The following is a 17,379-nucleotide window of genomic DNA, read 5'->3' on the forward strand; positions in this document are numbered from 1 at the left end:
TTGAAGTTTAAATTAGATGTGATATCCCTTGGGTTCCATTCAAAAGAGTTCTAATGACAGTGTAAAAATACTGAAAGAAGCTAAACGAGATTCTTTTATTTAAATATACATAACTATATATGTACTACCTTAACTTCGTTGAAATGAAAAGGAAAGAGCTAACTTCAATGCTAATATCATTCTCTCACTGCCTGACTTTATATACAAATGCCAATAATTCGAAGGTTTTGCAAGATGGATATTTATAATTACTGCAGAGTTCATTAGCTAAAAAGCCAACATTAGAAGGCAAAAATTAGATTTTAATGAACAATTCTTAGGAAGGATGTCATGAATTAGTATCTGGAGAATATAATTATGACTTAAAAATCAAGTATATTAAATGAGTTCAGGAACAGACTAGATAGAATAAAGATTGAAATAACTTCAAAGGCAGCCCCCTCTTGAACCATTCTTCCCAACTCCTGGGGAAAAATAAAGTAGAAAGGAAAGAAATAAGAAAGAATAATAGATGTGAGTTTTGAAAATATAATTTATATTTTAATGCTTTATAGTTGATGGGAAATACTTGAGTTGACAATTTTTACAACTGTGATTTAACACAGTAAATTAAAGGCTTTGGTAACAAGTAAATAGATTCACAGTGATTGGTGCTGAAATTCAATGGCCTTCCACAGGTTATTGTCCAAACTCTGCCTTGTCAGACTTCATGAATCCAGTACCATCTTTGGCGTGGTTAATGACGAAGATGAATTGAAGGTATGAGTTTTCCAATGCAGCCTGGGAAGAGATCTGCCATTGATGATTATAGAAATAAGAACAAGTAATATTGCTTTTATAACCAAATGCATAGAGCAGTTTTCCATGCCAAGCAGTGTGCTAAACGTTCTATATACATAAAATGTGTTTAGTTAAAGAAATGATTTAAGGGAAATTTAAGCTCCAAAAGATAAGAAATATCTTACCTCATAGTCTTAGTTTATTTGTAGTAAGTATTGTGTCATAACAGCTTTATATCAGTTCAACCTGAAGGTTCATTTATATTTTTAAAATAATAATTTTAAAAATAAAAAGGAATAGCATGACCTCCCTCGACTCAGTAGCAATCATTAAGTATTAGCATATTATTGTAGAAGCTAACACTTATTAGAAGTTCTGAAATCACTAGGACTACCTAAGAGTATTGTGCTTGCAACAGATCACAGAGAGCTAGTGTTAGTCTTATAGGGGGAAAGAATCATAATTCAGTCGAGGTAGTGGTCCTGTAATTCTCAGTTGAAACTTTTAGTCATCCAAAACCCCTTCCTTTTGGATGAAATGTATCTTCCTTTCTATGGTCTCATTCTTAAATATCTCTATCTCCTATGATTTTTATTGTTTAAGTGAAACAAGATAGATAATTTTACAGCTCTTTCTTTACTTATAATTCTGTTGTGGGGCAACAATAATAAATCATTTCAAAAACAAACTGCTGAATTGTTAGAGACATTTTGGTCCTTCTGAAAACTCCATATTAGTTTGGTACTATTGTTTTTATGAGAATGTAAATTGTGCATATGTATGTATGCATATGTATATGTGCATGTGAGAGAAATAATGAAAGGACTCATAACAGGGAAATAGAGAACACACTCACAGGCACCTTTTAAGACCTCAGATACCTTTCTACCTTCTTTTTTCTCTATTCCTCTGCAAATCCTAATTACATAATAATAAGACTATTGCTTGCATTTGCTAAAGTATTCTCTCTCCTGCCACAAAATACTTGCTAACACTGACCCTTCACTACCTCTACCTCTGACTACTGAAATTGAACCTATTTTTTAGGAGTTAGCTGAAATGCCACCGTGTTTGTGAAGTCATCCATTATCAAGCTAATCACAATCCCCCTCTTATATCAAAAGCCTTAGAAATATCCCATGGAAGCCCTTTATATATTGTGATGCTATGTTAGTCACTCATTTTCTCTCTTACTATTTGAAAAACACTTGAAGCCAAGGTCCATGACTTCTATCTTTATCCTGATTACTGCTCCTTGTTGAGAACTCTGCATTTTGAACAAATTCGATAAATGCTATTGAATGGTGTGCGCCTGAAATTAAATTTAAGTCCTATAGAATTTTCTCCTTCAAGATTTCATTTAAAAATAGTTATTGCAGATAAGAATTTGTTACTTGAGTTTATATATCCTTGGATTATCTTTTTTTCCCCAACCAACTTACTTCAAAGAATATAAACCCTAGGATTAAATGCAAACACATTGCAATCAGATCACCTAAGTTCAAATCTCAATTCTGCTGCTAAATAACAGAGAGCTTGGGCAAGTTACTTAGCTTCCCCTTCCCTCAGTTTCTTCATCTATAAAATGGACTTGATTATAATATTACTGATTATTATTACCATTCTTCTAGGGTCATTGGGAGGCTTAAATATAAGTACATGTAATATAAATATATGTAAAGTGCTTAAGAAGTACCTACCAGCAGTAGTGTATGCTCTGTCAATAATAACTCTATTGCTCTCTGTTAGATGAGAGATTTCAAACTGGCATCCAAAGGCTGAACCTATCCTACAATTATGTTGTGTTCAGCCTAACACTGTTGGTGTATACAATACTTTTGAATTTGTTGTCAAAATTTACAGAGGGATATTTTGCATAAAATCCAGATTTTCTAGATTCTCCTAGAAAAAAAAAGTGGTTAAAACAGAGGTCTCTGTTTCCCAAAAGAAAAAAATATTAGCTGGAAGAAAGCAAAGGATGCCTGCCTCCTTTAGACAGGACACGTGTTCTCTGGCGTTCTGGGATCCACAGCTGCTTGTTACCTCCCTAATCCAGAGCCCAAATGCTACATGCTGTTCCTCACACCGCAGCTTATCTAAGATAGTCATCCAAGCTGTCTAAGTGGGGTATCTAAGCACGGAATTCAGAAGACTCGAAAATTAAAATGATAATAATGCAGAGTAAATGATAAAGGTCACCTATAACAAAAGAATATCTAACCTGTATGGTAAAGTCAGTATTGCAACAACTATAATCTTGACCACCTACTACTAGCCAGTGTTTATTGAATATTTACCAGGTGCTATAATAAGCACTTTATCTAAATTATCTCTACTAGTTAATGAGAAATCTTCGAGTAGGTATTGTCCATTTACATATTTTACAAGTGAGAAAACAGAGGTTCAGTGAAAGTCAGTGCTGGTGTCAGCAAGAAAACCCAGAACTTTCTGGCTCCACACTCAGTGTTTTCCATTGTGTTGGCTGACCTTCTCCTTGTCAGCCTTTCTGGCTTCACTTACACAATATGTATCCACATATAGGGGAAGACTGAAAGGAGATGATTTTAGGTCCATTTTACATATGAGGAATTAAGTATAGACAGAACCCAAAGAAAGAAAATGGCAGAGCGGAGCAAGCATAGTCCTGAAACAAATGCAGACCTTGCTTATCTATTAGAAATATTATGAGAACATAATTCAGAAAAAAGATCTTGTCCCTGTCTATATTATAGCCCACTCTAATCACGTCTTCTGAAGTGAGACAAAAGCCTTTAAAGATATAATTTTCCAGCTGTTGATGCTCAGCTCTCCTTCAGAATATATAAAAACTTACTGTTTGGAAGCTTAACAACCCCTTTCTAATGAGGCAGAGAAACAGTGCATTTCCATTAACATACAAACTGGTAAGTATATTTCAAGCAAGGGAAAACTCACTTTATGTGTATAAATAGTGAATTAAGTACCCATTATTTATTCTCATTAAGACACATAACATTTTCATAATTCTACTAAGAATTATTTTGCAGTTGTTTGTTAATTTTTGTTTATATTTTTATTGAGCTCTTTGGAACTCCAAATACTATTGTTTTGCTGAATCATTTATAATACTACTAGAAATTATACTTTATGATGTTTTGGGGAACAAGGATCCATTTTTGCAAATCCGAATTATCTTCTCTGATTCTCCAGGAAGCAAAAAATTCAATGCAATACTTCAGTTTCAGAATAAATTACTTTAGATGCCCTGAAATTCTGTCTTCTCTCTTTCTCCAGAAAAAAATAGGAAAGCAAGCCTTAAATTGCTGTAATAATTATCAGTTTTGATAGCCAGTTATTAAATTGTTAGTGCTATATTAAAAATAGTTTTTCAAGAGATATTAAATATAGATAAATTGGATATTGCTTAGAAAAAAAGAAACAAAAAATTAAAATATTACAGAGAAATCTCTTAGAAACCAACTCATTTAAGCCTTAGAATTAAATCTGAAGAATGTATAATCTCTTAAATATTCACAATCATTCCACCATGGCAGCCACTATGTAAATTCACCAAAATAATTTACAAGAAATTGAGCTGTTACCTCAGAATAGGAGGAAAACTTGTCTCAAAATCCTTTATATTTGTTAAAATGTTCATACTTGCTAGGCTCCAAGCAAACATTAAGGGCGGGGGTGGGGAGAAGAATCCTAATAAATAACATTCAGGGGAAGAATCTCTTTATCTCAATTTAAACTACAATGAATACTGGCAGCCATAAGCAAACTGAGCAAATGACCGATCACTGGGCTCTACTGGAATTTACCTTAATCTTATTTAGATTTACCAACCCATTCTGTAGTAATTGAAGATGTCACAAAAATAATGCCTTCCTTACTGTAGTATGAAATTAGCAATTACTGTAAATAAGGAATAATCAAATTCAACTATTTTAACAGTAAACTGTCACTATGTTGTTTTTAATCTATATGTACAACATAATTCATCATTTATATAGCACCCAATTCCTTGCATATGTCAACACATCAGTCTGGCTTTCTGTCTCCAGCAAGTTCTCAATCATCTTTACATGAGCAAACAGATTCTAAAGCAAGCAAACATCCTAATATATTCATGCTATTATTGTTCCTTGGAAAAGATCCAGAGCCTCAATAAGTCAGTGATTGGAAATGCACAAAGTATTTTAATATCCTAATTATTTTGATTTAACTTCCTCTAATAGTTTAAATTGATACTGAATTTATTTAGAACTCATTAGAGGTTTTTTTTTTTTTTTTCAAAAGACTATAAACACAGCCTGAACTTAATCTTAAGACAAAATTAATTATTCATGCTTCAAATTGCCAATACACTTTTCCAAAAACCTGCCACCCCCTTCTACATTCAGGCTTTTATTTTAATTCCCTTTCCATTTTAGGAAAGTAATTACTGGCAATGTGTATGTCATTCTGTAGAGCAGTGAGACCTTCTACCCACTGATCTAAATACAAAACAGACACTCAGAACTATAGGGAGAGAAGCTGGTGGGCATCATCAATGCAATATCACCACCACAGGCTACCATTCCCTCGCAGCTGAGCTACCACAGTGAAAAGGACAGAAAGTCACAAGAACCATCTCTCCTGCATTAACGACAAGAAAACCAACCACTAAATTGTCTCCCACACACTGCAGAAAACTCAAGGCACAAGGCAGTCTTCAATGAACACAATTTGCCTTTTTATTCATTTTACTGAGTTTACATGGTTGTTTTTGAAAGGAATGGATTTTCGACCAAATGGAAATATTACATATTTGAACTTGCTAGTAACCCACTGTGGCAATGCAAGATCTTTTGATTCTTAGGTTCCCAAACCTGAGTAGGGTTAGAGAATAATAGTGACAATTAGTAAAAAACCTACCAGTGTCACAAATGGTGCTAAGCATGTCACATATATTAATCCAGTTCAAGTTTCAGAGAGGCTTATAAGTTCTATCTTAATTAATTTCACAAATTAAGAAACAAATACAAAAATTAGAAAGATGAAGCAATTTGCCCCAAATCCCACAGATGGTAAATAACAGAAGCAGGTCTTTTTATCTCTCTCTCTTTTTTTTTTTTGAGATGGAGTCTTATTTTGCCTTCCAGGCTGGATTGCAGTGCTGTGATCTTGGCTCATTGTAGCCTCCACCTCCCAAATTCAAGCAATTCTCCTGCCTCAGCCTCCCAAGTAGCTGGGAATATAGGCACAGACCATCATACACAACTAATTTTTGTATTTTTAGTAGATACGGAGTTTCACCATGTTGGCCAGGCTGGTCTCAAACTCCTGAACTCAAGTGATCTGCCTGCCTTGGCCTCCCAAAGTGCTTGGATTACAGGCATGAGCCACCACGCCCATCCTGGTCTGTTTACCTCTTAACCTAAGGTTCTTAACCACTATTATGCTGCCTCTCAGCACCAGAGGCATATGTACATTTATTCCTTCAACACATAAATCAGAACATTGTTTTTTTTTTTTGAGGTGGAGTTTCGCTCTTGTTACCCAGACTGGAGTGCAATGGCGTGATCTTGGCTCACCGCAACCTCTGCCTCCTGAGTTCAGGCAATTCTCCTGCCTCAGCCTCCTGAGTAGCTGGGATTACAGGCACACACCATCGTGCCCCGCTAATTTTTTGTATTTTTAGTAGAGACGGGGTTTCACCATGTTGACCAGGATGGTCTCGATCTCTTGACCTCGTGATTCACCTGCCTTGGCCTCCCAAAGTGCTGGGATTACAGGTGTGAGCCACGTCCGGCCCAGAACATTGTTGCATAGGGACTTGGTTTGTGTTCGAGGCTGTGAAAAATACTAAGACGGTTATGGCATGATCCCAATACTCAAGAAACTTCTAAAGTAAGAGGATAGACATACTTAACAAACATTTTGATTATAAAGAATGTAAGCAGCAATTATGAAGAAAATTTAATTTTCTTTCAATAAGAGATACTCAAGAATGTAATAAATAAATGGAAATAAAATAACAAAGGTAAATACTTTCTAGGTCAATCAGGTAGAATCTGGAAGACTTGTAGTGCAGCTTAGATCCACCACTATGAACAGCATTGCCTTAGCAAAGTCTTTGTCTTGTCCCAGATCTCCCATCTGTGAAGAGGGGGATACATTACCAGATGAAATATACAAATAAAATATACCAAAATTCAATTGGAAATAATACAGCACTACTCAGGGGTAGAGCACTGGACTGCAAACCAGCATCTCTGTCTTCTATTATGCAGAGCATTACTTTTAAAATGCAGCAAAACTAATTAGTAGATTTTGCTTTGTTTTTTCATGGTAAGCATCTTTATTGGGGGAAGGCCTAGTTTTTTTCTTTGACTTTTTTTCTTTTCTTTTTTCTTTCTTTTTTTTTTTTTTTTTTTGAGACTGAGTCTCACTCTGTCGCCCAGGCTGAAGTGCAGTGTTGTGATCTTCGCTCACTGCAACCTCTGCCTCCTGGGTTCAAGCAGTTCTCACACCTCAGCCTCCTGAGTAGCTGGGATTATAGGCATGAGCCACACCCAGCTAATTTTTTAATTTTTAGTACAGATGGGGTTTCACCATGTTGGCCAGGCTGGTCTCAAACTCCTGACTTCAGGTGATCCACCTGCCTCGGTCTCCCAAAGTGCTGGGATTACAGGTATGAGCCACAGCACCCAGCATTCTTTATCTTTTTCTTCTCTCCAGGTTGATTTTCCCTTAGGTGGGAAAGTTTGATTAGTGATATTGCCCAGAGCCTGGGGCAGAAAAAATTTTGAGATTAAAAAACAAATGAGAGAATGGTTAAAGAGGTTTCTCTTTCTTTCCTTTTAGTTGAAGGTGCAGATGGAGAGTAGCACCATAAGTCATCTGTTCCAGTAAGGGATCTAATTTATTTCTCCACTTCCAGGACAAGGTATTTCAAACAACCACTGATAGGTCCTCCTATGTCATACTACTGGCCTGCCAATTAATAATCTCAGGAGATATGACTGCCAAATACATGACAAGTTTCTAAACCACAGAGTACTCTGCCTCTTCTTACTCCCTCCAGTGATTTGTTCTTCTTTTTCATACTTATCTACTCAATCTGCAAATCTTTGTTTCACTTCCATACCTTCAATATGGACTTCCTTGGTGAAAGTTTGGCTGTTTAATGAAAATCCCTGAAACTGACTTCTGGCTTCAGTACTTCATAGCTGTATGAGTTTGAACTAGTTACTTAAAACTTACCCAGGGGTTGGGCTCAGTGGCCCATGTCTGTAATCCCAGCATTTTCAGAGGCTGACGTAGAAGGATCACTTGAGCCCAGGAGTTCAAGATCAGCCTGGACAACATTGCAAAACCCCGACTCTGCAAAAAATAGAAAGATTAGCAGTTGTGTGCACCTGTCCCAGTTATTCCAGAAGCTGAGGTAGGAGGATAGCTTGAGCCTGGGAGAAGGCTGCCATGAACCATGACAGTGCCATTCCACTCCAGCCTGGGAAAAAAGCAAGACTCTGTTCCCAAAGAAAAAAAAAAAACACAAAACAACAACAACAACAAAAATACAAACAAAACCCAAAAGCTTAGCAAGGTTTAGCCTACTGTAAGAATTTCAAATAAGTTAATGGACATAAAACATTCAGCACAGTGCTTGGCACATAATAAGGGAATGAGAAACGTTAATTTACATTGCAATTCATAATCCCCAAAGCCTTAATACGCTCTTTCTCTTCAGTGTGGAAATTTTGCAATTTTCTTTTTCTGTGCCTCTCATTTGGTATTAACATAAACTTTTTTCTGTTTTGGGGACCCCCTCTTTTAAAATTTTTTTAGGTGTGGCTTTCTAATTCAATTTTGGGAATAAGAATGCATGAACTATTTGTGCATTTCCCATAGCATTTAGCAGAATGCATTGATACGATGGTCACTCAGTCATATTTGTTGTGTAAATAAATGAATAAATGGGTGACTCAATTGGTTCCTGGAGTGTGGCCTCTGGATATTTCACTTGTTTGTTCCTCTGCCCCCACCAGAGTCTGATATTTGCATTAACTCCCAGTCTGTGGACAGCTTCTGCCCTTTTTATATTCTGCTGCATGTGCTAGGCAGCCAGCTTTCAGCTCTACACTCCACAGTGGCTTATTAAGAAAGAATAAAACTCACACTGGCAGTGCTGAAGGCAGTTAGACTCCAGGGCACACAAGCAGAATAGGAGTCTGAATATTTTGTTGATGGACAAGAAAACACATAAAAAATTCAAGAGCAGCTTTGAAGCCAAGTGTGCAAAAATGCGCTTACCAGCTAGGCGCAGTGGCTCGTTTCTGTAATCCCAGCATTTTGGGAGGCAGAGGCTGGTGGATCACTTGAGGTCAGGAGTTGGAGACCAGATTGGCCCACGTGGTAAAACTGAGGGACTGCTCTTCCAGGGTCTGTGAGGGGCGTGGTTTAAAAGGCAGGAGTTTCCCGTCTCCGCGCCTTCATCCTGGAACCAGAGGGGTTTCAAATGTTAAGTTATTTGCCTGGGTTTCCAGGCAGCCCATGGGCTAGGTAGGGAAAGCCTGGTGGGGCGCCTTTGTTCCAAAAATCCCACGAAAGCTCTGGGAAGGTGGGGCTCTGTAACTCAGGGCTGTGGACCAAGTAGCCAGTTTGGTATCAGAGTTAAAGATCAATCACTCCAGAGGAAGTTTGAAAGAACTCCTCTCATTGGATGAGAACATGAATGGGGTGGGAATAACTCAAGGTTTAAAATCCATCTGCTCCTTACCTGAACTGATTGTTGGTTCTGGGATCCCCTCCCACAACAGCGTGGTAGCTGTCCCTCTCTCATTCTTTCTCTCTCTCTCTCTCTAATAAATCTCTCACCCACAAAGCTCTTTGGGTCCACAATATTTATTTGAAAGGTAAGCTCACCACACCTCCAGGGCCCCTTTCCCCATTCTTTGGGGTAAGAGAGGCCAAGAACCTCTTTGGAACTGGCTGCTGGGGACGCTCCCCCAGTTACAAAACCCTGTCTCTACTAAAAATACAAAAATTAGCTGGCCCCGGTGGCGCATGCCTACAGTCCCAGCTCCTCAGGAGGCTGAGGCAGGTACCCAGGAGGCGGAGGTTGCAGTGAGCCAAGATCACACCATTGCACTCCAGCCCGGGCAACAGAGTGAGACTCTGTCTCACAAAACACAAAAACAACACCAAAAAAAAAAAAACTGCATTCACCATTCAAGACACTCTTTTCAGAGAGAACAAAGGTGAGTCTTCACTTGAGAACAGACCCCACGCCTACTATCTGAGACAGAGGAGTATCACAGAAAATGTCTGGACCTCAGAGAGAAACAGGAAGGGTCAGATTCTTATCAGTCACTCTCTGCATCAGTTTAGGTAAGCAAGTTCACTATGAACCTCAGTTTTCCTTGTGCAAAAGAGAAGGAACCAGATATCTTCTCATATTCTTTCAACACGTACAGGTATATGAATATCAAATGTGTAATAATTGGAATGAGACAGCATGGTAAACCAACAAGCATGGAGGAGTTTGGTTAAAAATAGGAGAAGCATTTTGATGTCCAGTTTAAGAAAATAGAAGCCCCGTTTCAGTGGATCAGGCACATATAATTCAGCCAAAATTTGGCATTATCCAATATGATTATCTTGGATAATCATTTCCATATCACTTGATTTGGAGTCAGAAGAAACAATAGAGGGGAAGGAAGTTAGCTGCCATGTGACACAACTCAGAACCTCTCCTAGAGCAGTGCTCAGTGTAAACCAAAAGCAAGTTATCTTAGTTCTTGATTTTTTAAAATGAGTTTGCCTTGAAGTACATGTTGTTATGAAGGAAAGGGCACACTTTATTTAATTGCATCTTTTAAGAAGTTTGACCCAAGTGAGAGAGACACCGTACAATGTGTCCTTAAGAGTTCTTGGGGAGAACAGATTATAAAAACAGAAGAGGTTTTTGTTTGTTTGTTTGTTTGTTTGTTTCATCTTTTGTCGTCCAAGAGAATGTGAATTCAAGGATGGGTCTGAATTTAAGGAATTCCTTGCCCTGCAATTCTTAAGAAATGCAAATTAAAGACAAAGTGCAGTATGCCTGGAATCCCAGCCCTTAGGGAAGCAGGGGCAGGCTGATTGCTTGAGACCAGCCTGGGCAATATAGTGAGACTTTGTCTCAGAGGGGGAAAAAAAAATACAGATTAGAAAAAAATCTAAAAATTTCCCTCAGTCACCCCAGCTCCCTCTGACACCTGTCATCCCTACCCATGCAGAGAGAGATTCAGTATCAGTGTCTCTCCCAGAGGAGAAGCTGTGGGAGAAAGGGCAGGAAAAGAGAAGTTGGTGAAAGAAGTTGTGTGCCATTTGTAACTATTTTTCAGCAACCTACAAATGTTCCAAGTTGCTTGGCAAGCGTGCTACACATGAAATTAAATCTGAAGTGCTAATTTGGCACAATTTTTTATTCATAACATCAATTCTCAACATTAATTTTGACATTTTTTAAGATTTCCAACTGGAAGTGAAACATTACTTGGCAAAGTAGTATTTGGTGAGAAATATGATGGTGTCCCTGCTTCTGGCCATAGGTGATTGGTGTTCTTTGCCTCTGTTTGGTAAGTGGAAGCTATTTCCTTGCTGGGCCTGGTAGCCAGCTTGTACTCCAACTCTGTGCTATTGACTCTGCAGAGCTGATAAATGGAACTTATTTCCCCACTCATGACATGGTTTGTAAGCTCATAAATTGCAGCAAACTATTTGAAAACCATTTGCTCAAACCTCCTCTTAATAAGCCAGAATCAGATACCTGCTAGAGGTCAGGGCATCTGCTCAGAAATCTGGGCTCTATACTTACCTACTCCATTAGGATCACTAGTAAGTCACTGCAGTTATTAAAACACTGGCCAGTTGGAGCATTTGCCTTTGGAGGTGTACATGTGTGCATGTCTGTTGCCATAACCAGGAAGGAGGAGAGGGTTGTTTGTGTCTGCAATTGGGAGACAGGAAGGGAGGTGCAGGGTGGCTGTACAGCATGCCGCTGAAAATCAGACTGCTTAAGTTTAGGTAATAAATCTTACTAGCATGTGTCTTCAACTTGTTTTCTCCACCCACAGAATTCAGGCATTTCCGTATCACTCTTGTTCTTTGTGCCACATCTGTGTGCTCATACATTAATGAAAATTTTTATTTACATTGCTTTATTTTCAAGCCAATATCCATCTTAAAGCTGGTCTTAAAAATATAATCCAATAAAATGTAGGATCTATTTTCTGCTCGTGTAGTTTATAATGCATAGTAAAATAAACACAGAACTATTATAAGTTTTAAAAAGTTATTTGTGTAGCATCTGAAAAAGTGTCTTCATCATCAGTAAATTGTATAACACCCTAAAAACACTTCCCTATAAGATTCACCATCAGTGATATTAAAGGTCAGTGCACTCATGCCAAAAAGCCCAAGTTCTTGATGAGAATGTTTTCGCCTATTGTACTTTTCAGATGAAACCAAGCATGGCTGGGGTATGTTGCAGAATTCAGACTTGTAAGGGACCACTAAGAACCTAAAGTCCACCTGGGAAACCTCTTTCATATCTATGAGATAACCAGGGTACATTAGTTAATCCAAAAGAAAATCCCTTATTATTGGAAAGGCAATATACAAACACAGAGCAATGCTATCAATTAATGGCTTTAGATTACTGAGAGAAAAAAGCTCAACTGAAGTCCTTTTCCCTTTGAGAAAGAGAGAGAGACCTACATTCATCAATAATCCTGCAAAGAAACCTTGGACCAAAATCAGTTGTGAAGAGTTTTCTAGTAAACCACACTGTGTTTAGGACATTTAGTTTATTATAAAATCTATCACTTAAAGTGATAAAGGTAAAGTTTGGTTTACCAACACAGACTTTTTTCAGAGTCCAAGGATCAGGCTCTGACGCTATATTTGGACATCAATTGTATGTATTAAGTACTGCTGCTGTCTGGGTAAGTAGGAGCTCCTGAGACCTAGTGATTTGCCTTGCTAATTGTAGGGGGCGTGGAGGGAGACCAAGGTCCTCGGCAGGCAATCAGGCACTTTGATCATGCTCTGTGGGCCCATATCATAACCAACCTTATATATTAACATAAATGATAACTCTATCAAAAGCAGAACAGAGAGTAGAATGCAGATAGCCCAGCCCAATCTAGCTTTAATCCTGGGAAAAGTTAGAATGCTTACTCTAGGATCAGATAGTGAAATGAAGAAATTTTACTCATGAAAAGCGTAGAGGCCACTAAGATATATTAAAAATTTTACTTCAATGACTTGATTGGGCTTTGGCTACATATATATATATATATATATATATGTGTGTCAATGCTTTTGTTGCTTATGCTTCTGGGGCCATATCCAAAAAATATTTTTCCAGACCAATGCCAGGGATGGTTTCCCTTATGTTTTCTTCTAGTTTCAGAGTTTTGTGTCTTCTGTTTACATCTCTAATCCATTTTGAGTTGATTTTATATAACGTGAGATAAGGGTCTAATTTTATTTTCTGCATGTGGCTATCCAGTTTTCTAATACCATTTATTGAAGAAACTGTTTCTTCCCTTATTGTGTGTTCTTAGCACCTCTGTCTGAAATCAGTTGGCTGTAAATGCATGTGTTTATTTCTGGGATCTCTGTTCTTTTCCATTGGTCTAAATGTTTTATGCCAATATCTTACTGTTTCTGTTATTACAGCCATTTTGTTAACTGTTTTCTATCTATTATGTAAATCCTTCGTTCTTTCTTCCCCTTTGCTGTCTTTGCTTATGGCTAAGTGATTTTCTCTACTGATATGTTTTGATTCCTTGCTTTTTATTTTCCTGCTCTTGGTTTTTGCTTTGTCATTACCATGAGACTTGCAAAAAAAAATCTCATAGTTAAAACAGACTATTTTAAGCTAATAACAAAGTTGATTGCAATAAAAATCTCTACAATTTTACTCTACTTCCTCCCAAATTTTGAATTTTATTGTCAAAATTTAGACCTTTTTATATTGCATAGCCCTTAAAAATTATTGCAGTTATTTTTAATATTTTTATATTTTAACTTTTGTAATAAAGATATATATATATATACACACACATATATATATACCACTATTACAGTATTCTGCATTTGACTATGAACTTATTTTTATCAGTGGGTTTTATTTTTTTATTTTTATTTTTTGAGACAGAAATTCGCTCTCGTTACCCAGGCTGGAGTGCAATGGTGCCATCTTGGCTCACTGCAACCTCCGCCTCCTGGGTTCAGGCAATTCTCCTGCCTCAGCCTCCTGAGTAGCTGGGATTACAGGCACGTGCCACCATGCCCAGCTAATTTTTTATATTTTTAGTAGAGACAGGGGTTTCACCATGTTGACCAGGATGGTCTCGATCTCTTGACCTCATGATCCACCTGCCTCGGCCTCCCAAAGATCAGTGGGTTTTATACTTGCAGATGTTTCCTCCACTTTATCTCATCTCTTAGTTACTGGTTGCTGTGAAGTTTGCAGAAGCATCCAAAATGGAAAAATGTATAAGCCTTACAATAATACTTTCATTTTTTTCCTCTGGTCCTTTGGGCTATTCTTATCATCACAGATTTTGTAATATAGATTTTACAACCCACAGTCCTTACTTTTGTGTTAAGCAGTTTTTTCTTTTAAGATACTTAAAAACGAGGGAAAATGTCTTTTATATTTACTGTTGGTAATTGTCTTCATTTATTTATGTAAATCAAAGTGTCCTTCTGTTGTCATTTCCTTCCACCTGAAGAACTTGTAAAGTATTTTCATAGTACATGTTGGCTGGCAGAAAATTCTCTTAACACTGGTCTGAAAAGTTTTATTTTACTTTAATTTTCAATGGATTTTTCTACTGGGTATAGAATCCTAGATTGTCAGATTTTTCCCCATGAGGACTTTAAAATTTTGCTGCATTATCTTCTGGCTTGCATAATTTATGAGATTTCTTTTTTTTTTTTCTTTTTTTTTGAGACGAAGTTTCTTGTTACCCAGGCTGGAGTGCAATGGCGCAATCTCGGCTCACCGCAACCTCCGCCTCCTGGGTTCAGGCAATTCTCCTGCCTCAGCCTCCCGAGTAGCTGGGATTACAGGCGCACACCACCATGCCCAGCTAATTTTCTGTATTTTTAGTAGAGACGGGGTTTCACCATGTTGATCAGGATGGTCTCGATCTGTTGACCTCATGATCCACCCGCCTCGGCCTCCCAAAGTGCTGGGATTATAGGCGTGAGCCACCACGCCTGGCCTGTGTTGTCTTCCTTTAAAGAACACTGAGCTTTGTCCTGTCAGGCAGTGAAATTATGTATAGATTAGTATGATCCTTTTGCCATATGTTTTTAAGCTTCTCTTAGGTGCATCTTCATTTCAGGATAGTTCAGCCTCACTTTTGAAGTATCAGATTTCTGGGAAATTTACTAATTATTGTGACAGATCACTGAGGACTCGACTCTGGCTGAAGTTTCAACATCTCTTGACTTTCTGTGAGCTTTGGGTCTTGTTCAGTTTATTATTCTGTGGTTCTTAATTTTCATCCTCGTAAAGTTTCACCCTTTGAGGAACCTTTCTCAGATATTTAGAGATCTTTTTCTACACTGCTTTCTCTTTTCCAGTGTTCTATCTACACTTGTGGATACTTCAGTCTCCTTGAATTTTGATCTCTAGCTTTTCCATTCAGCAAAATCACCGGGCCCTTTTTATTATTCCCTTTGCTGTGCCAATGGTCTGGAAACTGTCCCTAGGTAGAGAGCCAGGAAAATTGTAGTGTTCACTTCATTTATTTTTCATCTCTCAGGTATCATATTCTAGCACTTCCTAGTGTCTGAAGTCTGCAGTTAGTCTATTTTTCCTGGCTTTATAGTTGCTTATGATGGTTTTTTATACTCTTTTATGTGCAAAAATGGAAGGAAACCTCATACTTTCCAAATGAATTTTAAAATTTTATAAAGTATACTATGATTAAGCATTTCACAAGACACTGGGAATTTTCGACTTTCTGAATCTCATATAAAATACTAAATTTTGTATTTCTCTCACTCCAAATAGCGAATAAATCATAGACATTCTCTTTTCCAAAGCTGTAGAGCAATTCCATTGTTAGAAAAGAATAAAGGAGACTTTAAGTTAATGCTCGCATGATGTCTGAGCAACCTAAAAAATGTTTCTGCTTCACTGGCAGCTTATATTTGAATGCCTCCCAGAAGAAATCTCATCCCATGATAGGACACTCTATTACAAAGTGCCTTCTTAAATTAGCCGAAATTCTTTCTTCTTATACTTTCTAATGTCTGGCCCTTATGTTAGCCACTGGAATCATCCAGAATTTAATTTTTTACATCATTCACATCTGATTTTTATTCAAATCATAAATGAAGTAGACTATACAGAATGATGCATGAGGACAGTCCTCAAGTTCCTAAGGCATTCTCTAATCCAAATGAAGCATTTCCTGGTCCTTCAATTACTTCTCCTATGATAAGACTTAGTTTGTTCCAGAGCACTTTGGCTGCTCTCTTCTAGACACACCTTGTGAAAATTATCAATGTCTCCCTTTGCTTAAGTGCCATTACTCACAGTCAACAAACATTTGTACAAGCAGTCCTTAGCAAACCAAAAGCATGTCTTTCCATATATCCAAATTGGGTGTACATTTTGTCACTCTCGCAAATCAGGACGTATGTAGAGCTCATTTTATTAGCTCCACAAAATGATTGGCATGGGCCAAAATATTGGGAACCTCCAGGTTTCTAAGACTCTTGAATCTTCAAACATTAAAATGGGAAGGGAGTAAGGCAAATTATTCACATTGCGTAAACTCAGTGAAAACCTAATGTAGCTCAGGTCACAGATGGGAGTTATTCTCGCTGAGTTGTAAATTAATGACGTAGCAGTTAACATGCATGAGCATCTTTTCCTGGATCCTTTTACACTCCTTAGAGTAGATAGTGGAATTTGATCATGCACCTAGAGACAACATGGCCTATAGTCACTAAATCAGCACCCAGGCTCTGTTGAGATGTGCTTGAGTAGAATCAAACAGTGCTGGATGCTGCCTCGTCTCTGGTCTGCGTGGCCCCTCCAAATCTAATCTCTAAACTATCCTTGAGTCCCATTGCCCTTCTCGCATTTTTTTAAATCCAATTTCTCTCTTTTTCTTCAACCCTCCCCCACCTGAAATATTTAGGTTCCAAGTTCTAAAGTTTTTCTTCTATTTTATAGTCTTTGAAAAATCTCTTATCTATGCTAAGTTATTCTTATTTCCTTGAGTACTTTTTTTGTTTTATTTCTGCTATGCCATCTTTTAATAGTAAAGAACGATTTGGTGTCTGACTAGGGGGAAAGGTAAAAGGCAGAAAAAATATAACGCTTTGATTAAAAAAAAATACAGTTGACTCACAATAAGCCTGTGAATAGATGCTCAACATGACTAATCATTAGAGACATGCAGATGAAAACTACAGTGAATTATCAACTCACACTTGTCAGAATGACCACTATAAAAAAAAAAAAAAAAAACAGGCAAACAAACAAAAACTCACATTTATAATCGCAGTGCTTTGGGAGACTGAGGCAGGAGGATCATCTGAGCTCAGGAGTTT

The sequence above is a fragment of the Callithrix jacchus genome, chromosome 12, assembly GCF_049354715.1.
Source record: "Callithrix jacchus isolate 240 chromosome 12, calJac240_pri, whole genome shotgun sequence".
NCBI classification, from domain to species: domain Eukaryota; kingdom Metazoa; phylum Chordata; class Mammalia; order Primates; family Cebidae; genus Callithrix; species Callithrix jacchus.